At 40.2% G+C, this 23,438-nt stretch overlaps 1 long non-coding RNA gene across 4 annotated transcripts in view; it reads right to left on the bottom strand.

Moving 5' to 3' along the window:
* The window catches only part of LOC114678188 (uncharacterized), a 215,859-nt gene that overhangs the window by 4,752 nt on the left and 187,669 nt on the right, over positions 1-23,438 (bottom strand). For 3 of the 4 annotated variants that reach the window (XR_013417349.1, XR_013417350.1, XR_013417351.1), the window contains 2 exons: positions 1,830-2,555; positions 1,548-1,728 (listed from right to left, as the gene is read on the bottom strand). This is a non-coding gene — a long non-coding RNA (uncharacterized LOC114678188). Of the gene's footprint in view, positions 1-1,547; positions 1,749-1,829; positions 2,556-23,438 lie in introns of all 4 variants that reach the window. The other variant, XR_013417352.1, reaches the window with a different exon arrangement.

Genomic DNA, 23,438 nt, shown 5'->3' with positions numbered 1-23,438 from the left:
CAAGTTGGCACCAGCATAGGGGAGTTTTAAGGGGTCTAGCAGCCTGACCGTCAATACCCGCAACAGTTACGGAGGCAAGGGAAACAGGCCCTTGAAAGGAAGGTAATGTGGAGTGGGTAGCCTCCGTATTGATTAAGAAGGGAAGGAATTACCCTCCATTGTAAAAATTACCCAAAGCATCTATGATGGTCCAGGAGGCTTCTGAGGTGATTGAGCAGTGTCAGTTTTCAGCCACTAAGCTGAGAAGACCTGGAAAGGAATCAATCCGAGAGGCTTGGGCTAGAGTTCCAGGAGCTCTGGCAGTGGCTGCCGGGCAAGTAGTCTGATTTCCAGTGGGGTCCCACACAGATGGGACATAGCTTAGGAGGAATCCTGGGCTGTGGGCATTCCTTGGCCCAGTGGCCAGATTTCCAGCACTTGAAGCAAGATCCTGGGGGAGGAGGTCCTGGAGGAATGCCTGGCCACTGTGGTTTAGGTGTTTTGAAGTTCTTGTGTGCTGTAGATGTGACTGGGGTTTCTCTCACAGCAGAGGCAAGTAATTGCAACTCAGAAATATGTTGTTGCTTGACTGCCTCTTCTCTATTATTGTACACCTTGAAGGCGAGGTTAATTAAATCCTGTTGTGGGGTTTGAGGACTGGAATCTAATTTTTGGAGCTTTTTCTAATGACAGGAGCAGATTGGGTAATAAAATACATATTGAGAATAAGACGGCCTTCTGGTCCCTCTGGGGCCAGAGCAGTAAAGCATCTAAGGATTGTTGCCAAATGGGCCATGAACTGGGCTGGGTTTTTATAGTTGATGAAAAAGATCCTAAATGCTAACTGATTTGGGAGAGGTTGGATAACGAAAAGGAGAATTAACCTTGACTATACCTTCAGCCTCAGTCACCTCTCTAAAAGGAAATTGTTGGGAGGGCTAGTCATGGAGCAAAACTATAAGCTGGACCGGGTGTGAGGAGGGGAGGTGATAGAAGGATTATAGGGTGGGGAAGTGGAGGTTGAGGAAGAATTGGGACCTGGCTCGGCCTGGCGAGGAGCAGCCTGGGGAGGAGGGGAGAGGCCAGATAGGTCCATAGAAAAGGAGGATTCAAAGGACTCAGAGCTTGGGGTGGAGACTGAAGGAACAGACAGGAGTGAAAAAAGAAAGATTTGGTATGAGTCACATTGGGAGCAGATACTAGGGAGGGACCAATATGTAAAAGAATGCCTGGACATCAGGCACCTCAGACCAAATGGCCCATTTTACGACAAAAATTATCTAGATCTTTTAGGATGGAGAAATTAAAAGTGTCGTTTTCTGGCCATTTAGAACCATTGTCAAGTTTGTACTGGGGCCAAGCGGTGTTACAGAAGAAAATAAGAGGCTTAGGTTTTAGATCAGGTGAGAGTTGAAGATGTTTTAAGTTTTTTGGAACACAGGCTAAGGGAGAAGAAAGAGGAATGGAGGGTGAAAAGTTGCCCTCCAACTTTAGGTAAATTTAGAGAAAAGAGAGGGTAGAGACATAGAGGGAGGGAGGTGGTATGTGCCACCCAGGGGAGGTGGTACTTGCCACCAAGGTGAAGGAACAAGGCAGGCATCCATGCGGTGATCAGACACATCTTGAATGTGGGTGAATAATCAGGCAGGCATCCCCGCAGTGATCAGACACCAAAGGAAGACTATCTTTTCGATTCCACAACCAGTGCAGGAGTTTTGAGTTCACAGATAAAACGCATCTCCTCTGTCTCTACAAGAAAGGGAAAGGAACTGAAATTAAGGAAGGGAGAGATTGAAGGGTGGAAGGATAGCGAGAGAGGTTGGAGAAGAGAATAAAAAGAGGCTGCTTACCCAATTTAAAATTGGTAAGATGTTCCTTGGGCTGTTCTGAGGACCCGAGGTTGTAGGTGGATCTCCTCAGGAAGAGAGGGTGAGGACAGGGGACCCGTCCCCCAAAGGAGTCCCCCTGTCCCAGGTCTTCAGCACCAAACGTCATGCGAATCCATGTGAAGAGACCACCAAACAGGCTTTGTGTGAGCAATAAAGCTTTTTAATCGCCTGGTTGCAGGCAGGCTGAGTCCAAAAATGGAGTTAGCCAAGGGAGATAGGGGTGGGGCAGTTTTATAGGATTTGGGTAGGTAGTCGAAAATTACAGTTAAAGGTGGTTATCTCTTGCAGGCAGGGGCAGGGGTCACAACGTGCAGGATGGGGAGATTATGAGACTCATTGTACAGGGGAGGAATGTCACAAGGTCGATTAATTAGTTGGGGTGGGGCAGGAACAAATCACCATGGTGGAATGTCATCTTTTATGGTTCTTCAGTTGCTCCAGGCCCTCTGGATGTATACATGCAGGTCACAGGGGTTATGATGGCTTACCTTGGGCTCAGAGACCTGACACAGCAATGTTCCACTGCTGGTACCAATTTTATGTGTTAAGCCATTCTTGCATTGCTATAAAGAAATACCTGAGACAGTAATATATAAAGAAAAGAGGTTTAATTGCCTCACAGTTCTGCAGACTTTACAGGAGGCATGGTCCTGGCATCTGCTCAACTTCTGATGAAGCCTCAGAGAGCTGTCAATAATGGTAGAAGGTGAAGAGGGAGCAGGCACATCACATGGCAAAAGCAGGAGCAATCCAGAAAGTAGAGGGGAAGTGCCATACACTTAAACAACCAGACCTTGTGAGTACTCACTGTTACAAGGACATCACCAAAACATAAGGGATCTACCCCCATGACCCAAACATCTCCCACCAGACCCCACCTTCAACACTGGGGATTACAATTCAACAAGAGATCTCAGTGGGAAAAAATATCCAAACTATATCACTCCCTGGTAGAGCTGATACATAAAGGAAAAAGAAAAAGGAATCAAAACTTGTCACTACTGAAAACCACTCAACCTCAAAAATAAACAATAAGAGAGAAAGGAGCAAAGAATATATTAAAAAACCAGAATACAATCAATAAAATGGCAGAAGTCCTCACCTGGCAACAATAACATTGAATGCAAATGGCTTAAATTCCCCCACTTAAAAGAGACTGACTGGTTAAATGGATAAAAATACAAGGTCTCCCCCCAAAAATATGCTGTCTACAAGAAACACACCTCACCTGTAAAGACACACATAGACTGAAAAATGAAAGGATGGAAACAGATATTTGATGCAAATTGAAGCCAAAAGTGAGCAAGAATAGCTATACTTATATCAGACAAAACAGACTTCAAGTTGAAAGCAGTAAAGAGAGACAAAGAAGGACATTGTATACATAATAACAGAATCAATCCAGCAAGAGAATATAACAATAAATATACATGCACCAAATACTGGAGCTCTCAGATATATAAAACAAATATTATTAGATCTACAGAGAGAGATAGACTTCAATATATTAATAATTGAGGATTCCAACACCCCATTTTCAGCATTGGACAGATCAGCTAGATGGAAAATCAACAAGGAAATATCATATTTAGACTGCACCATAGACCAAACAGACCTAACAGACCTTTACAGAACATTTCACCCAACAGCTGCAGAGCAGTCAGTCTTTTCATCAGCACATGAAACATTCTCCAAGACTGACCATTATGTTAGGACACAAAAGAAGTCTTAAAAAGCTTTAAAAAGTCAAAGTCACATCAAATGTTTCATCTGACCACAAGGGAATAAAACTAAACATCAATAACAAAAGTAACATTTGAAACTATACCAATACATGAAATTAAGCAATGTATTCCTGAATGATCAATTGGTAATGGAAGAAATTAAGAATGAAATTTAAAAATTCCTTGAAACAAAAGAAAATAGAAACACAACATACCAAAATCTATGGGACACAGGAAAAGCAGTAGTAAGAGGCAAGTTTAGAGCAAAAATGCCTATATCAAAACTAGAAAGATTTCAAATAAACAACCTACCTAACAATGGACAAAGAGACTAGGAAAGCACGACCAAACCAAACTCCAAATTAGTAGAGGAAAGAAATAGTAAAGATTAAATTAAAGATCAATTTAATATTAATATCAAAGTGACAAATGTATAGCTAATATCTTACAGAAAATCTTTCAATGTTTCCTTTAAGACCAGAACAAGACAAGGATGTCAACTCTCACCACACTTATTCAACATAGTACTGGATATTCTAGCCAGAGCAATACGCAAGAGAAATAAATAACAGAAAATACACAAAGATGAAACTAAAAAAAAACACAGATGAATGAAACAAAAAGTCAGTTTTTTGAAAAGATACACAAAATCAATAAATCACAACCTAGGTTAACTAAGAAAAAAATAGCTAAGACTCAAATAAATAAAACCAGATTAAAAAAATACAAATGATCATTAGAGACTATGATGAACAACTATATGACAATAAACTTGAAAACCTAGAGGAAGTAAATAAATTCTTGGGTGCATACAACCTACTAAGACTGAAACAAGAAGAAATAGAAAACCTGAACAGACTTATAATAAGCAATGAGATTTACTCAGTAATAAAATGTCTTCCAACAAAGAAAAGTTCAGAATTGGATGGCTTCACAGCTAAATTCTTCTGATCCTTTAAAGAAGAATTAATACCAATTTTCCAAAATATTTCAAAAAATTAAAGCAGACGGAATTCCTCCTCATTCTATAAGGTGAGCATAATCCTAATACCAAAACCAGACAAGGACACAACAACAAAAGAAAACTACAGACCGAAATCCCTAATGAACACAGATAAGAAAATCCTTAACAAAATACTATCATATTGAATCTAACAACACATCAAAAAGGTAATACATTATAGTCAAGCAGGATTCATCCCAGGAATGCAAGGATGGTTCAAGATATACCAATCCACAAATGTCATATCACATCAATCCAATGAAGGCCAAAGTCATATAATCATGCAATAGATACAGAAAAGGTTTTGATAAAATTCAACATTCCTCCATCATAAGACAAAACAAAACAACAAAAAAAAAACTCTTATTAGGAATAGAAGGAAAGTACCTCAAAATAATAAAAGTCATAAATGACATACCCACAGCTAATATCTTATAGATTGAGGGAAAGCTTTCAGCCTGTCCTTTAAAAACTGGAACAAAACCAGGATGTTGACTCTCACCACTCTTTTTCAACATAGTACTGGGTATTCTAGCCACAGCAATTAAGCAAGAGAAATAACAGGCTTCCAAACTGGGAAGGAGGAAGTCAAATTGTCCCTGTTTGTAGATGACATGATCTTTTATATACAGAAAGACCTAACACTTGACAAAAAAACTCTCAAAATTGATAAATAAATTTAATAAAGTTTAAGAATACAAAATTAATATACAAATATAATATTAATATACAAAAATTAGTAGTATTTTTAAACATGAACAAGTTAGCTGAAAAAGAAATCAAGAAGACAATCCTATTTATAATAGCAAAAACAGAAACAAAAAAAAACTAAAAATAAATTCAGCTAAGGACTTAAAATCCTCGTCCCGTGCTCACGGATTGAAAGAAGTAATATTGTTAGAATGACAATACTATCCAAACCAATCTATAAAGTCATTAAAATCCCTACGAAAATAAAAAGGACATTCTTCACAGAAATAGAAAAAAAAAAGTCCTAAAATTTGTAAGGAACCATGAAAGACCCCAAGTAGCCAAAGAAATCCTGAGCAACAAGAACGAAGTTGGAGATATGACACTACCAGACTTCAAAATATACTGCAAAGCTGTAGTAACTAAAACAGCATAAAAGGATACATAAAACAATGGAGCAGAATAGAGAACTCAGAAGATAATCCACATATCTACAGCCAACTGATTTTTTACAAAGTCACCAAGAACATGCATTGGGGAAAGGACAGTCTCTTCAATAAATAATGCTGGGAAAACTGGATATCCATATGCAGAGAATAAAACTAGACCTGCTACCTCTAACCTTATACCAAAATTAACTCAAACTGGACCAAAGACGTAACTGTAAGACCCAAACCTATAAAATTACTAGAAGAAAACATAGGGGAAATGCTTCAGGACTTGAATTTGGGAAAGATTTTATAAACACTTCCAGAAAACATAGACAACAAAAGCAAAAATAAGCAAATGGAATTATATCAAACTAAAAAGCTTATGCAAAGCAAAAGAAACAATTCACATATTGAAAAAATAATCTACAGGATGGGACAAGATATTTTCAAACTATTCACCTGACAGGGATTAATATCCAAAATATGCAAGGAACTCAAACATCTCAATAGCAAAAAAAAAAAAAAAAAAAAAAAAAAACCCACAAACAATGCAACTAGAAAATGTGCAAATGATCTGAACAGACATTTCTCAAAAGAACACAAACAGCTAAATAATATATGAAAAAAAGATTGTTATCACTAATTAGAAGGGAACTGCAAATCAAACCATGATGGGGTATCATCTCACCCTGACTGGGATGACCATTATCAAAAAGACAAAAAAAAAAAAAAATGTTGGCAAGGATGCAAATAAAAGGGATCCCTTATGCACTGTTGGTAAGAATGTAAACTAGCATAGTCACTACGAAAAACAGTGGGAAGGTCCCTCAAAACCTGCAGATAAAAACACCGTATGATCCAGTAATCCCACTACTGGGCATTTATCCAAAGAAAAGGAAATCATTATATTGAAGAGACATCTGCACCCTCATGTTTGTTACAGAGCTACTCACAATAGCCAAGATACAGAATCAATCTAGTTGTCCAATAAGATGAATGGATAAAGAAAATATACTATTCAGTCATAAAGAACGAAATCCTGTCATTCGCAGTAACATAAATGAAACTGGAAGACATTACGTTACATGAAATAAGCCAGGAACAGAGAGTTAAACACGACTTGTTCTTATGCGTGGAAGCTAAAAAACGTTTATTCCATTGAAGTAAAAAGTAGAACAGAAAATACTACAGGCTGGAAAGGAAAGGGGAAGTTGGGGAAAGGGAGAGATTTGCTGAAGGATACAAAATTACAGCTAGATAGGAGGAATGAATTCCAGGGCTCTTTAGCACTGTAGGGTGACTATAGCCAACAGTAATATATAGTTTCAAATAGCTAGCAGGAGGATATTGAATGTTCCCAACCCAAGGTAATTATAAATGTTTGAGATGATGGGTATGCTCATTATCCTAATCTGATCACTATACATTGTATGTATTGAAACATCACCATGTACCCCATAAATATGTATAATTATTTTTTGTCAATTAAAATATTTTATTTTTTTATTATACTTTATGTTCTAGGGTACATGTGCACAATATGCAGGTTTGTTACATATGTATACATGTGCCATGTTGGTGTGCTACACCCATTAACTCGTCATTTACATTAGGTATATCTCCTAATGTTATCCCTCCCTCCTCCCCCAACTCCACAACAGGCCTCGGTGTGTGATGTCCCCCTTCCTGTGTCCAAGTGATCTCATTGTTCAATTCCCACCTATGAGTGAAAACATGCAGTGTTTGGTTTTCTGTTCTTGCGATAGTTTGCTGAGAATGATGGTTTCCAGTTGCATCCATGTCCCTACAAAGGACACGAACTCATCCTTTTTTATGGCTGTATAGTATTCCATGGTGTATATGTGCCACATTTTCTTAATCCAGTCTATCATTGATGGGCATTTGGGTTGGTTCCAAGTGTTCACTATTGTGAATAGTGCCTCAATAAACATATGTGTGCATGTGTCTTTATAGCAGCATGATTTATAACCCTTTGGGTATATACCCAGTAATGGGATGGCTGGGTCAAATGGTATTTCTAATTATAGATCCTTGAGGAATCGCCACACTGTTTTCCACAATGGTTGAATGAGTTTACAGTCCCACCAACAGTGTAAAAGTGTTCCTATTTCTCCATATCCTCTCCAGTACCTGTTGTTTCTTGACTTTTTAATGATTGTCATTCTAACTGGTGTGAGATGGTATCTTATTGTGGTTTTGATTTGCATTTCTCTGATGGCTCGTGATGATGAACATTTTTTCATGTCTCTGTTGGCTGCATAAATGTCTTCTTTTGAGAAGTGTCTGTTCATATCCTTTGCCCACTTTTTAATAGGGTTGTTTGTTTTTCCTTGTAAATTTGTTTGAGTTCTTTGTAGGTTCTGGATATTAGCCCTTTGTCAGATGAGTAAATACCAGGCAAGAGAAAGAAATAAAGGGTATTCAATTAGGAAAAGAAGAAGTCACATTGTCCCCATTTGCAGATGACATGATCGTATATTTAGAAACCCCATTGTCTCAGCCCAAAATCTCCTTAAGCTGATAAGCAACTTCAGCAAAGTCTCAGGATACAAAATTAATGTGCAAAAATCACAAGCATTCTTATACACCAATAACAGACAAACAGAGAGCCAAATCATGAATGAACTCCCATTCACAATTGCTTCAAAGAGAATAAAATACCTAGGAATCCAACTTACAAGGGATGCGAAGGACCTCTTCAAGGAGAACTACAAACCACTGCTCAATGAAATAAAAGAGGACACAAACAAATGGAAGAACATTCCATGCTCATGGATAGGAAGAATCAATATCATGAAAATGGCCATACTGCCCAAGGTAATTTATTGATTCAATGCCATCCCCATGAAGCTACCAATGACTTTCTTCACAGAATTGGAAAGAACTGCTTTAAAGTTCATATGGAACCAAAAAAGACCCTGCATTGCCAAGACAATCCTAAGTCAAAAGAACAAAGCTGGAGGCATCATGCTACCTGACTTCAAACTATACTACAAGGCTACAGTAACCAAAACAGCATGGTACTGGTACCAAAACAGATATATAGACCAATGGAACAGAACAGAGCCCTCAGAAATAATACCACACATCTACAACCATCTGATCTTTGACAAACCTGACAAAAACAAGAAATAGGGGAAGGATTCCCTATTTAATAAATGGTGCTGGGAAAACTGGCTAGCCATAAGTAGAAAGCTGAAACTGGATCCTTTCCTTACTCCTTATACAAAAATTAATTCAAGATGGATTAGAGACTTAAATGTTAGACCTGAAACCATAAAAACCCTAGAAGAAAACCTAGGCAATACCATTCAGGACATAGGCATGGGCAAGGACTTCATGTCTAAAACACCAAAAGCAATGGCAACAAAAGCCAAAATTGACAAATAGGATCTAATTAAACTAAAGAGTTTCTGCACAGCAAAAGAAACTACCATCAGAGCGAAAAGGCAACCTACAGAATGGGAGAAGATTTTTGCAATTAAAATATTTTAATGTGATATTTAAAATACCAAAAATAGTGGGAAAATATATGAAAAACTCAAAATTTTAAATAAAGATAGTGTGGTATAATAAATAATATATATTGGCTTTTGTACCTGCATTTCTGGCACAGAGCTTCTTTATAAAGCCTTTGGAGTTTCCTGACTCATAGGCGCATCCTTTGTTATTCATAATGAGCCCCTTTCAACAACACTTGAGTTTATCCTAATGAGGTAAATTTTGGTTGGCCCCTAAATAGTTTCAGTCTGGGGACTAGTCACCAGAGGAAACAACTATGTGATTACAGGGTTAGAACTTTGAGCCCTATTCCCAGACCTTCAGGGTGGAGAGAGGGCCTTAAGGTTGACTTCAATTACCAGTGGCCAGTGATTTTCAAGTATGTCTACAAAATGAAAACTTTATAAAAACCCACAAACGATGGGGTTTAGGGAGCTTCCAGATTAATGAAGGCATCGAGGCATTGAGATGCTCTGAGAAGACTTGGAAACTCTGTACCCTATAGCCCCCAAACCTTGCCCTATGTGTCTCTTCCATTTGGCTGCTCCTGGGTTGTATCCTTTATAGTAAACCAGTAATAGTAAGTAAAGAGCTCTTCTGAGTTCTCTGAATCATTCTGGTGATTTAAGAAACCTGAGGAAGGAGTCGTGGGGACCCCCAAATTGACAGTTGGTGGACAGAAGTGGGAGTAGCCTGGGTGCTCTATTTGTGACTGGCATTTAAAGTGGGGGCAGTCTTGTAGGACTGAGCCCTTCACCTATGGGGTCTGCACTAACTCCTGGAGTTCATGTCAGAATTGAATTAAATTATTGGACACCAAATGGTGCTGAGAATTGGTGTGGAAAACTATAATTATTTGATGTTAAAGAAAAAAACAAATTTGGTGCCAGAAGTGGTGTAAGAAAACAATACACGTTGTCACAATGACACTATTGTGCCATGCCTTAGGAGAGCCAGAGGTAAGAGAAAGGACACTAACACTGATCTCATCTCTATTTAAAATGCTGATATTTTGTTTATCATGGATTGGGGGTATTAATTTTTATTTTAAGAAAATATTGCATTGAAATATTTATCTTGATTACTGAGTTTTGGCTAGTAAAATGAATAAAGTATCGTTAAAATAATCGAGGAGTCTATAATTGAAGCAAATATTTGCCTTTGGATGTTATCTGAGAGAGTAGGCACGGAGAATGAGCTGTTCTGCAGTTAAGCAAATGCATTGTTCCGAGATCCCAGGGGTATGCGACCTTTCTAATTTGTAGACTGTACTAGCCCCTCAAAATCCAGAACAAATAACACTACAAAATGGGAAGACTTGAGTTCTGACAAAGCATGGGATAGGGAACTGAGCTGGGCATGGTCCGCAGGGGAGTGACCAGGAAACAGCTATCTGGGGGCAGCAAGACTAGACAGGGAGATCAGAATTGAATCCAGAGATAACAGACCAGCTACTCCCAGGTCCATGCAACAAGAGCCGACACCAGTGCTCGGTGGCTCCAGTGATGGTGGCTCTGTTTAATTCCTTCTTAGAGCCTTGAAGTAATTAACTTAGAAAAGAATAATTCAAATTCCATCATATATATGGTTTCAGTATCAATATTTGGTCAAAACATTAAGGCATATTTCTTCACTGTGCTTTGCATAATATCTACACAGCTCTAGAATTTTGCAACTCCTAATATAACCTTGAAATCTCTTGGCAGCAACATTTGAATACCAAAGCTTTTGCTAACACCCAGAGCACTGGGCTCCAATATGCTAGTCCAAGTTTGCCGTGTGAAATCACTGTCTTCAGGCAGTCTGGAGCAATGACTGACAGCGATGTAATTCTAGAAGCCGAAAGCTGAGGCTCTACAAAAGGATCATATTTTCTACTCAAAGCCAATTATTTTCCCAAGCTATGAAATTTTGCCACTTGAAACATTTTTCTTCATATCCTATTCAAGACAGCATCCTCTGAAATAGTTCTCCCTGTCTACACTGCCATCTCAGATACCTACGGCATATCAGAAGTATTATGAATCCATGGATTTTATGAGACTTGGTGACAACTTTGTTATTGAATCTCATTTTTTCTAAACTGTCCCTACATGATTTTTTTCCTCCATATTTTGTGGTACCTCTTGGATGACACTGCACATTTCAAAGATACTTTATCCTATCTCTTCTGTGTTGCTGCTGCTGTTTGTTTATTGGCTTGACCTGCTTTGCTTTAGGTTGGGTTTGTTGGTAGAAAAAGAATATAACAGAATTCTTCCATTCAGCTCAAAATTTTGCAGTTCTGGGCTGGGTACGGTGGCTCATACCTATAATCCCAGCACTTTGGGAGGCAGAGGTGGACAGATCACCTGAGGTCAGGAATTCGAGACCAGCCTGGCCAACGTAGTGAAACCCCGTTTCTACTAAAAATACAAAAAATTAGCCAGGCATGGCCATGCACACCTGTAGTCCCAGTTACTCAGGAAGCTGAGGTGGGAGAATTGCTTGAATCCAGGATACAGAGGTTGCAGGGAGTCGAGATGGTGCCACTGCACTCTGGCCTGCGTGACAGAATGAGACTGCGTCTCAAAAAAAAAAAAAACAAAAAACAAAAAAAAAAACCTTATGTCTTGGTCTTTCTCCCTGACAGAGGAGAGGAAATGAGGCCCCTATAATTAAGGGTCTAATCAGTGTCACTTAGCTGTTTGGTGAGTGAGGCAGGAATAAGACTCAGCTTCCCAATTGCCACTCCCCTCATTTAAACCACACAATGTCTCAACTATCTGGAAGCAAAGTTTGGTCTGCATGGCATCTACTGAATGACAGAGTTGTAGCAGGTGTTAAGCGCCCCCTTCCTAGAATGGTATAAGATCCCCAGTAGCTTATATAGGGCCTGCAATATGGGCCAGAGACCTAGACTCCAAGTCACTGCTCTCCCTACAGGAGGCAGCTGGTGAAGACTAGTTCTTCTCTGTCTGTCAATCACTGCTTCTCTGGATAACTTCTAAGACATTCCTCCCACGTCTGTTCCATGGACCAAGGCAGGTGGAGGTCCCCCAGAGACCTTCCACATCCTATAAAGGCATTTAGGGTCCATCCTCCTGCTGTATCCTTTGGCTGCAAAATACTGTCCACACGCACCCCACCCCATGCTCAGCCCCTCTGGGTCTCTAGGAAGATACTCCTCTCCCCACCCCTGCAGAGCAGCAACTCCCTTCAGCCCAAAGCACTGGCCTCCATTCCCTATCAGGTTAGAATCTCCATTAAGGTGCCAAAAATGCAAAAGCTATTTCTTTCTTATATGTTAGAGTCCTCAGAAGCCTCTACATCTGAAGCTTCCCCTCCCTCCACTCACCCTTTCCCCAAACCCCACGTATGACCTCTCAGTAGATCTACAGCCCTGGGCTTTAGCAACCTCTCCTCAGCACTTACAGGATGGTAGAGCTCCTACCATCCTGACCAGCTCCATGAAATAGGGGAAAACACTGGAAGGATAAACATAGATTAATATTTACTTAAATTATCTAGTCATGCCTGGATAATATGCTTATGGGGAGAACAGATTCTTATGTATCAAAGGGGAAAATATTTGAAAGCTTTGCTCAAGAGATTTAAATTGCTTCATGTTAAATAATGTTTTAGGATTATGTATTCAAAACAATAAACACTTCAGAAGAGTTTATGATGGGCATTTTTATACTTGCAATAAAAATAAGGCAAATTTTTTTTTTTTTTTTTTTTTTTTAGACGAAGTCTCGCTCTGTCGCCCAGGCTGGAGTGCAGTGGCCGGATCTCAGCTCACTGCAAGCTCCGCCTCCCGGGTTCACGCCATTCTTCTGCCTCAGCCTCCTGAGTAGCTGGGACCACAGGCGCCCGCCACCTCGCCCGGCTGGTTTTTTTTTGTATTTTTTTAGTAGAGACGGGGTTTCACCGTATTAGCCAGGATGGTCTCGATCTCCTGACCTCGTGATCCGCCTGTCTCAGCCTCCCAAAGTGCTGGGATTACAGGCTTGAGCCACCGCGCCCGGCCAAAAAAATAAGGCAAATTTTAAAAAATTTCTCACTTTATCAAAACACAGGATCTGTTCCCCTCCCTCTTACTTTAGTTTCTATTAGTTTCCTATGGCTTCTGTAACAAATTACCCCAAATTTAGTGGCTTAAAGCAACACATACTTATTATTTTACCATTCTGGAGGTCAGCACTCATAAAATCAAGGTGTCAGCAGAGCTGTGCTTTTTTGACTTGGGGGATCCTCAGGGAGAATCTCTTTCCTTGCGTTTTCTAGCTTGTAGAAGCTGCCCGCATTCTTTAGCTTCTGGCCCTTTCCTGGCATCTCTCCTCTTGCCATCTCGGCTTCCACCTTCCCATCTCCTTCTCTCACTGGATCTCTTGCCTCCTTCTTTCATTTATAAAAACCCTCGTGATTATATTGGCCCACTCTGATAGTCCAGGATAATCTCCCCATCTCAAGTCCTAACCACATCAGCAAAGTCCCTTCTGCCAGGTAAGGTAACACATTCCACATTCTGAGGATTACAATGTGGACATCTTGGAAGTCATTATTCAGCCCACCACACCCTTCGCCAATTTACCCGCATTTTGGCCTCCTTGACCCTGCAATCTCTCCTTTCTTGCCAACCTGGCTTCTGGCCCTTCAGCATCTCCCAGACACTAGAGTCCTTGCCCTGGCTGTTCCCTCTGTGAGGTGGCCCATCCCCTAGTGAGCTTTGACACTCACTCCTTCGCCTCCTCCAACCCTTTGCTCAAATATCGCCTACTCAAGGAACACTTTTCTGGCCACCTTATTTAAACGTTCAATTCCCTCCCTTATCCCTAGACACTTGTTTTCCCCTTCCCTAATTTATTTTTTCCCATAGTAATTATTATCATCTAGTATATCATCTATTTTACTCATTTACTTCTTTTATTTTCCACTTAACTCATCTTAAATGTAGGCTTTATGAGGGAAATAATTTTTTTTTTTTTTTTGAGACAAGGTCTCACTCTGTCACGCAGGCTGGAGTGCAGTGGTGTGATCACACCTCACTGCAGCCTCCACCTCCAAGGCTCAAGCGATCCTCCCACCTCACCCTCCTGAGTAACTGGAACTACATGCATGTGTCACCACACCTGGATAATGTTTTTATTTTTTATAGAGATGGCATCTCACTATGTTGCCCAGGCTGGTCTCAAACTCCTGGGCTCAAGTGATCCTCCTGCATTGGCCTCCCAAAGTGAAGAATTTCTTTTTTCTTTATTTTTTTTCTGCTGAAACCCTTGGACTTAGAAAGATCCTTGGTATATCATAGGCTTTCAGTAAATATTAGTTAGATAAATATGGCTGGGAAATTTATTAGAGAAGTTTCAAAGTTAATATCTGTAAGTTTTATATCTCTGGCTGGTTAGACTACCAATAAAACACTTTCCCTAATTCCAGCGGAGTGGTGAAGGCCTGGCTGTCCAGTGAGTTCTGGGAATCCACTGGAAAAAGAGGGCTGAGTCCTCACTACAAAGAACACATCATTCACTTAATTCTCAATTGTGCCAGATACCCTCTGTTTTACTCTCCCCAGAGACCCCCCATCTTTGGTTGGGTAGGAGAAGGACAGTATTCTGGCTGAGTGTGGCGGGAGAAGGAACACAGAGGTCAACGGCTTTTTAAACAGACTCTCAGCCAATCTTCCATGTTTTAGATGCATCGCACTCTCACTTCAGAGGTACCCTGTGTTGTCGGTTCCTAAGGCACTGGAGGACTCTGCAGTCTAGGTTTTGCCGATGCCTAGATTTCCCTGTTACCTATTAATATTCCCTTTTCTATAAATCCTTTACCACTCACTCAATTGCTTTCCATATTCCTAAGTTTTATTGTTGTTTTCTCCCCACTATTCTTCCCTTCCTTGTGATCACATGCCTTTAACAAATCCTTTTTTAAAATCTCAATTAAATGATAAAAACTGTTATTTAATTGAGGTTTCAGGAGGGGATAACACAGACGTGTGGTCATCCCATCATCACTACAAATGTCCCATGCTTACTATCATTTGAGGTCTTATGGATCAATACACTGATCCATTGTGTATTCTGTGTGTCTACTGAGTTTTTAACTTGAACTTTAGGAGAAACTATATTCCAAATTATACTTAAATTATGACTGGCCACATTTCCATTTATGAATCACTCCTCCCAATTGAAGATTGCTTTAAGTTGCATGGGCATTTTTTAATTCATCTAACTTAATCCTGTGAGATAAATGAAGATCTGAGACTCAGAAAAATTGCCACAATATGCCCAAGACCAACACAGCCAGTCAGTGGTGGGCCCAGTTCTCGAACATGTCTTCTGGCTTCTGACTAAACCATGTGGTCCCTCTTTGTCATGTTGCCTTTCTTCCTACAAAGAAGACAAATTAGGAAAATGTGTTTCTTTTCATAAATGTGACACAGCACAGAAAGCTTGCTGAAAAAATAGTCACATTCCTGAAACAATCTTGGAAGCCTCCCCACTCTGGTCTTGTGCAGGGAACACGTTTTGCTAGACCATCAGGCTGGCCACATCTTTCCAGGCTTGCTGGTCTAGAATGCATTGTTGGTACTGCCTCTCCCGCTTTGGGGCCTATTGATAATGTGTCTTAAGCTGAAAATCTTTCCTCTTGATCCCTGAGGTCCTTTCTAGGTCTCAGTACCTTCTGAAATCTCACAGAAAGCTTCTCCCCCCAGTCCCCGCAATGCTCTCACATCTTTGCTCCCGCAAGGAGATCTGCACATCTGTTTCCCATGATTGTGAACTATGAGAAGTTGTCAGGGCCTTTCAATCAGTATAACGGCCTATAAAAGCTTGCTGTATTTTCAGTTTTACTAAATATTTCTATAATTCAAAAATTATGGAAATGGATAATGTTTCTCTTCTTTGGGAATATATTTAACAGCTGTGTGTGCACCAGATGCAAATGAATATATAGAAATAAATTGTGCATTTTATGGACTGTACTTCATATTAACTTGCTTCCCCTTGAGATACCTCAGGCCATGCTCCCGCCAGAATGCCAAAGACACTGGAGCACTTTACAGGGGACTGTCTGCTTCTTAGTTCCAGGGAGAGAACAACAGGTAAGGTTCCATCCAAGCAATCTATGAGTAAGAGCACTACTCCTCCTGCCTAAGCCAGTGTTTCTTGAGCTGAGGAGAAAATTGCAAATTGGTTATCTAGCCCAGGACTTTACATCTGAAGAAGTGATAAAACAAACAAGCAAACAAACAAGGGCAGTTGCAGAATTCCGTTTGGTAGAGCAGTGGCCTGGGGTCTAGTGTCCTCCAGCAGTGGCTGTGGCTCCTGACCAGCCCATCTCTACGTGCATCCCTTTGTGCTTCCTTTTCCATTTCTGAGTCAGTTTTGCTGGCCTTCCCACCCTTCTGTGAACCACCCAGCAGCCCTCCAATAAGTTCATTTTTGGATTAGGATAACTTAAAATAGGCAAATTCTCATTTAGGATTGAGAACACTGATTGTTAGGAAATATAATTTTAATTGCTTTCTAGAGTTTTGGGACTCCTTCCATGTGCATCACAGAACATTACAGAGACCAGAGACATAGGCTCTATGAACTGGGTACACCTTCTCACAACCTCCCTACTGTTCTAGTCATGCTCCCAATTATACGGCTTATGAAGGCAAGATCCAGGCTGGGGAATGACCCCAAACAGTCAGGGGTCATCATAACAATTGGGGCTGCCTGGGTCCAACTGTAACTGGGGATATTTTAAGAATCCTGTGATTAATAAGGGTTGGAGGAATACTCAGGAGACCATTGGAGGGAAAAGCCACAGTTCCCATGGCCAGGTGTCCCAGAAAAACGGGGATACACAGAAGGGCTCCCACTATCAGCCCTGCATCATCAGCACCCACTCTGGTTCCCGAGAGAGATAAGCAAGAACTCAATTGGTGATTTCACTCTGCCAATTTCTAGAGCTATGCTTCACTGGAGGAAACAATACACACTTCAGTTCTACAACTGCCTTGAGTTAAATCCCAGCTCTGCCACTTACCACCAACGGCGCTTTGGCCAAATTATTCAAAGTCTCAGCGTTCTTATTTCCACATCAGTGAAATGGGGATAATAATGGCACCTACTTCATAAAGCCGTTGTGAGGAGTGAATAAGTCAAAACATTTCAAGGTCTTAAAACAGGGCCTGGCCCAGCATAGGCACTCAATATTTATTAATGGTACTTTTTTTTTTTTTTTTTAATGCTAGTAATAAATGGTGCTTGTAGTCTAAGGAGAATGAGTAAAGTAACTGAAGTTACCTTACAAGATTACTTTATAGTCATTACAAGAACTACTAACTGTTGTATAATGGCCTGCACCTCACAAAGAACTTTTTTTTACAAGACTCATAGTTAAGAGTGTCAGTCATGGCATCAGACGGACTCAGGCTCAAATCCAAATCTTTTACTTCGTAATCAGGTGAACCTAGGCAACCCCTAAGCCTCAGTTTACACATCTATGATACAAGGTTAATAATATTTATCTCTTGGGGCTATGTTGAGGACTAAATTAGATAATAGGCACAAACAGCTTTACTCAGTGTCTGACATGTGGGAAGCACCCACTAAATGATTGTCATCATTTTTACAACAATTATGTGAGGCCCTAGGTTTTTAATTCTTATTTTCAAGATGAGGACCTTAAGGCTCAGAAGAGAATAGTAACTTCTCCAAGATCATGTTGTCTGTAAAAGACGGAACACGAGCCACGCACGGTGGCTCACGCCTGTAATTTCATCACTTTGGGAGGCTGAGGCTGTTGGATCACTTGAAGTCAGGAGTTCAAGACCAGCCATTGCCAACATGGTGAAACCTCGTCTCTACCAAAAATATAAAAACTTAGCCGGGCGTGGTGGCACATGCCTGTAGTCCCAACTACTCAGGAGGCTGAGGCAGGAGAATCGCTTGAGCCTGGGAGGTGGAGGTTGCAATGAGCTGAGATCGTGCCGCTGCACTCCAGCCTGGGTGATAGAGGAGACTCTGTCTCAAAAAAAAAAAAAAAAAAAAAAAAAAAAAAAAAAAAGATGGAACAGGAACTTCAAAGCCCTGTGTTTTTTTGACAGAAACATATTTAGCCCTCCTAAAAAGCTCTCTGGTCAGCATGATATTGTAATTCTCATTTTGGGTGGGTGGACTCTCAGGCACCATTTGATTTTCTCTCAGCGAGGCAAAGGTGTTTCCGTGATCCTCAAAATTATTCCAGCTTTATTTCTATTTGTATCTGTGCCTTTTTCATGCTTAAAGTCAAGTGATCCCAACTCTAGGGTAGGTTATTGGAGTAGGGAGAACAGAAACTCATCTCATGTCCATATCAGCCCAAGAGACAGTCTTCATCCAAAACTGTATTTTGTTAAATTCAGGTGATTCTTCTCTCTTGCCTGTGAGCCTATGAACCCTATGGCTTTTGAAACCTCTGCCTGAGTATACCCTTGTTACCCTGTCACCCTTCATTATGTTAAACAGCATCACTCCAAGCCTAGGAACTTGTCAGTTTCCAGAGTGAAGAGCCATAGTTTCAAAACCTCAAATTAAAAACAGGGAGAAAATGTTCTATTCCATCCATCAGAAGGAACTTCGTCTCCTTGAACTTGCTTTCTCATACCTCATCTCTGTTCTTTGTCTGAATAGACTTGACAGAAAAATTATTTGGATGTGTCATGTGCTTGTCATCTCAGACCAAGAAATTGATGGTTTAATGCAAAATGACATGACAGTCCAGGAATTTCATACATAAACCTACCTCACACTGCTTTCAAGAAAGTTATTCCACCTGGGAATTCTAAGTAACAGTTTGACACTGCCCTAATCTCTTGGACACTGATTTCTTAGTGAACGCACTAGCCCTGCAAGGGAAAAGGAAGTAGGAAATATAATCTCATGTCTCCAAAGATGAGTCTCTTTCCATCAAAGGAAAAAGAATCTTTATCTTCTTCAATGGAAACAAAAATCTCCTTGTGTCTCTGTCTCTCTCTCTCCCTCTTCCCTTCCCCACTTGCTCCCTCCCTGTCCCCACAAAAATTCTCAAAAGTGCTCACAACATCCAACAACCCAAATACAAGACCAGGAGTTGACTTATCCTGCTTTTAGGATTACTGTGTGCCAAACGAAATGGTCCAACACTAAATAATTACAGCACAGCTGGCTAGCAGGAAGCCTCTCACCTGGGGCAGTAGGTCTAGTTCCTGACACTGTGTCAGTCACCTGACTTCTCTAGGCCTCAGTTTCTTCGCCTGTGAAAATGGGTGGTACGTGGTGGGGAAGGGGTGGGCAATTTGATATTTAATGATGCGCTTCGTGATCTCAGCTTGGGAAATTTTGGCTGCCTCCTGAGAACAAAGAACGAATAGAAAACTGTCTAAGTCTTTCCCAGAAAATGGATAATTATTAGTTTATATGTAGAAACTATATAAAAACTAGAGATCTGTATACATGACAACTAAAGAAGTAACAAAATAAATAAGATCCAAGTAAATGTAGAGCTGGAAGGGCTCACAGAGATCCTCTGAGCATTTCCTTATTCTACAGAGATGGAAGGTAAAGTCCAGATATATCAGGAGTCAGAAACCCACATCCCCCAGCTCACCGTCTCCAGCTCTTCTCACATGCAGGAGGCCTGATGCTGTCTCCCAGCCACTTGGGTTAGAATTATAGTACTCAGCTTGAGAACTAGTGTTCCCTGAACTTTTTGGCAAATGGAATCTTAGGAAGAGAATGATGAATGGATACCCCTAACTGCCTTGGAGATATTAGGTGGAAATCTCTCACTTATGCATTTTTATGGGTACAAAGGGAGAAACAAGAAGACAGAGCAACTGGACGTTTTTATTGGGGAAATGGCTCTGATAATTATCTCAAGATAATGAAGGCAGTGCTCTTAGGGAAAAACAAGGGAAATTACATGCTCATTTTGGGTGAAATGAGCTTTTTCTAGGACTTTTCTAAGACTCTTGTCGTTTATAAATGACATCCTTTCCTTGAAAATCAGAAAAAAAAATTGTGTCTCATAGGGTATTAGTTAATAATTATTTCTCCTATTGCGAGTGAAATTAATATGCTCAGATGTAAATATACTAATCTTTCCAGTTGCTGCTCTAACCTGATTTTGTCTTCAGGTCTGAGTGTGTCCAAAGCCTGTCATACATCAACATTAACTGTCCTCTGTTACATTTTATACATAATTGTTTATTTAACTGGTGGCTGCTTCGCTCACTAGGAGTGCTTATATTATAAAATGAATTAAAATCAAATAACTTCATGAACAAAACAGTGATACAGACACCAATTATTGTTTTGCCAGCTTTTACATATATGGCAGCCTTAACTGTTACCTAGAACCATCTATTAAATAAATCAACCATTGCACGTTGCACATTGACAGGCAACAAAGAATGGAAAAATTCTGTTGCAATTTGACATAAGTAGAAAACTAAATTCACAGTTGAGAACGTAAGGAAGGTGGAAAAGTCAGTGTGCTAATCCTCCCAACAGCTAACCATTCTTTTCCTATGTGGTTGGATGGGAGCCAAACTGTCAGCTAAACCATGAGCAACATGTTTTAATCATATAAACCTTTAGACAACACAATTATATAAGAGAACACTTGGGAGGAGAAGGATTTAATTCTTTCTTCACTGTTTCACCAGAAAGATATTAGATAGTTCTAAACTCCAATCACCCCTTTTGGTGCACTATTTTAATAACGACTGAATTTATCTAAGTACCTAGCTTTAAAAAATGTGGTTACATGTATTTTGAAAACCAAGCCAAGAAACACAAGACCCATAAAATCCTGAAGCATATTAAATGACGGTTCCTTTTTCCTTAATCCACCACCGCAAATATCAATTAAATGTAATTATATTAAATAGGATCCCCTGAGAGCAAATAAAGATTTGCCAGAACACAAATTGCTACCCAGGTGAACAATATATAATTTTCTCGCATACACAGACAAATACCGATGGTATACTCCAGAATGTAATGCAACAAATGTGTGTTTACTATAATATATACATTTATTTTTTTCTTCGCTACCAAAATGGCAAAGGGCCAAAAAACACAAATGAAATATATGTTTTTCTCTTTTCTTGGATGAGAGGATAAAGATTGCATTTTATATTAATAACGGCTAATTAAAAGGCTATTAATCTGACAATAGTAAATTAATGAACTCTGCTAGAAGCAAATGCCAGAAATAAACTTGTAAGTTTTGGCAAAAAAAAAAAAGTATTTAAGCAACTATTTTTCTTATTAAAAGCAAACGTTTTACTGAGCTAACTATGAAAGGAAGAAATGAATCCACAAATAGGAAAATGAAAACAGGTAGGATAAGATGGATTTGGTTAACCATTTTGGGAGCTAGCTATTTCATGCCTCTGGAAGTGAAAGAACAGGAAGTGGTGAGGCAGAGGACAGGGGTGAAAAACAACTTTCCCAATTATAAAAATGAGCTGCTCGCAGATGTTTGAATTCAAAGATCCCAAGGAATATATATACATACCTACACACACACATACACACACACATATATATATATAGAGAGAGAGAGAGTCAGCTCTGTAGCCCCAACTAAAATGCAGTGGCACGATCACAGCTCACGGCAGCCTCCACCTCCTTGGCTCAAGTTATCTCACCTCAGCCTCCTGAGTAGCTGGGACCACAGGTGCCCACCACCATGCCCAGCTAATTTTCTTTATTTCTTTTCTTTTCTTTTCTTTTCTTTTTTCTTTCTTTTCTTTCCTTTCCTTTCCTTTCTCTCTCTCTCTCTCTCCCTCCCTCCCTCCCTCCCTCTGTCTCTCTCTCTCTCTCTCTCTCTCTCTCTCTCTCTCTCTCTCTCTCCCCCCTCTCTCTCTCTTTCCTTCTTTCTTTCTTTTTTTTATTTGCCCAGGCTGGTCTCAAACTCCTGTACTCAAGCAATCTGCTCACTTCAGCCTCCCAAAGCGCTCCCCAGCCACCACACCTGGGTGAAATATTTCTTAAGAAAATTTTCTTTTTCTTCTTCAGGAAAAAGGAACACATGCCATGCTTATGTTCTTTTTCATTACATGATATGTCAGGTATGAATTTCTTCTGTCAGATGTTTTTAGGAATAGAAATTTAATTCATTTTTGGTGTTGTATGGAAAACCTTGAAAAATAATCAATTTAAGATTGAATGTGCTGATATGTCAAATATTTTTAGTGTTTGCTCTCTTAAAAGCAATAAAAATAATTTTCTATAAACAGAATCTTGGAAGCCCAGGCACTTTCCTTTTCCTACTGCTCACTCTCTTCAGATTGGAATCTCTCCTCTGCCCCTCAATATTGACTTTCATAGTAAGAATATCCCAATGTCAGGTCTAGGCAGTGCCAGAGGGAAACAGAAATTAGGGCTTTTGAATCTACTGATCCTCAGCTTTCTCAGCTAGAAAATGTCAGAAGTAGTCACTAACAACCCTTCTCATATTAGTGATTTGAGGATTTCTCATCAAATTGTCAAATAATATGACCTTCAGATAGGACTCACCCTGGTGAAACAGACACTGTCTATACACGCTGGTGTACAGAGCTGTCTGTTCCTCCCCTTCTTGGAGCCCAGGGAAAGTTCTTCATGAAACTTGGCTTGAGGGATCTTCTTCCATGGCAGAGATACCCCTCAAGCTGCTTAGAAAGACTCATGAGAAGATGGGGCATCCTGGTTTTGTTGAGCTGATGCTTGGGGAGTACAAGGACCAGAAAGACAGTGATTATTTACCCTGAATGATGGACACCACCACCCTTCTCCCCAGGCCAGCTCTCCTGGAATAGGGTGGTGAAGCGGATGGACTCCAGAAGGACCCCTTTTCCCTTCCCACACTGCTACCCTCTCCACTCCACTTCCCCCATTCTCAACACCCTTAACTCCTTATTCTCCCTAAAGTTTCTTCTTTTCTCTGTTAGGCGTACTAAACCCCAAGCTCCCTGTTCTGTCTTGTAAATCTTGACAGGCTCTTCAGTATTGGATAGTTAGTCTTAACTCTTCTCTACTGCCCTGCTCTGCAGCTGGGTGGGAACGTGGGGCAGCAGCTTCCTTCCTAGGATGGCAAAGGAGAGGGAGGTTGGAGAATGGCCTTGCACGTTGGGAGATGCCCTCTTTCCTTTCCACTCTTCCTGCTCCACCCACCTCCCTCCTTTCTTCCTTCCTTTTCTAGGGAACCT

The sequence above is a fragment of the Macaca mulatta genome, chromosome 5 (assembly GCF_049350105.2).
Source record: "Macaca mulatta isolate MMU2019108-1 chromosome 5, T2T-MMU8v2.0, whole genome shotgun sequence".
NCBI lineage: Eukaryota > Metazoa > Chordata > Mammalia > Primates > Cercopithecidae > Macaca > Macaca mulatta.
The sequence above is the reverse complement of the archived record's forward strand: the minus strand, read 5'-3'. Positions and strand labels throughout refer to the sequence as shown.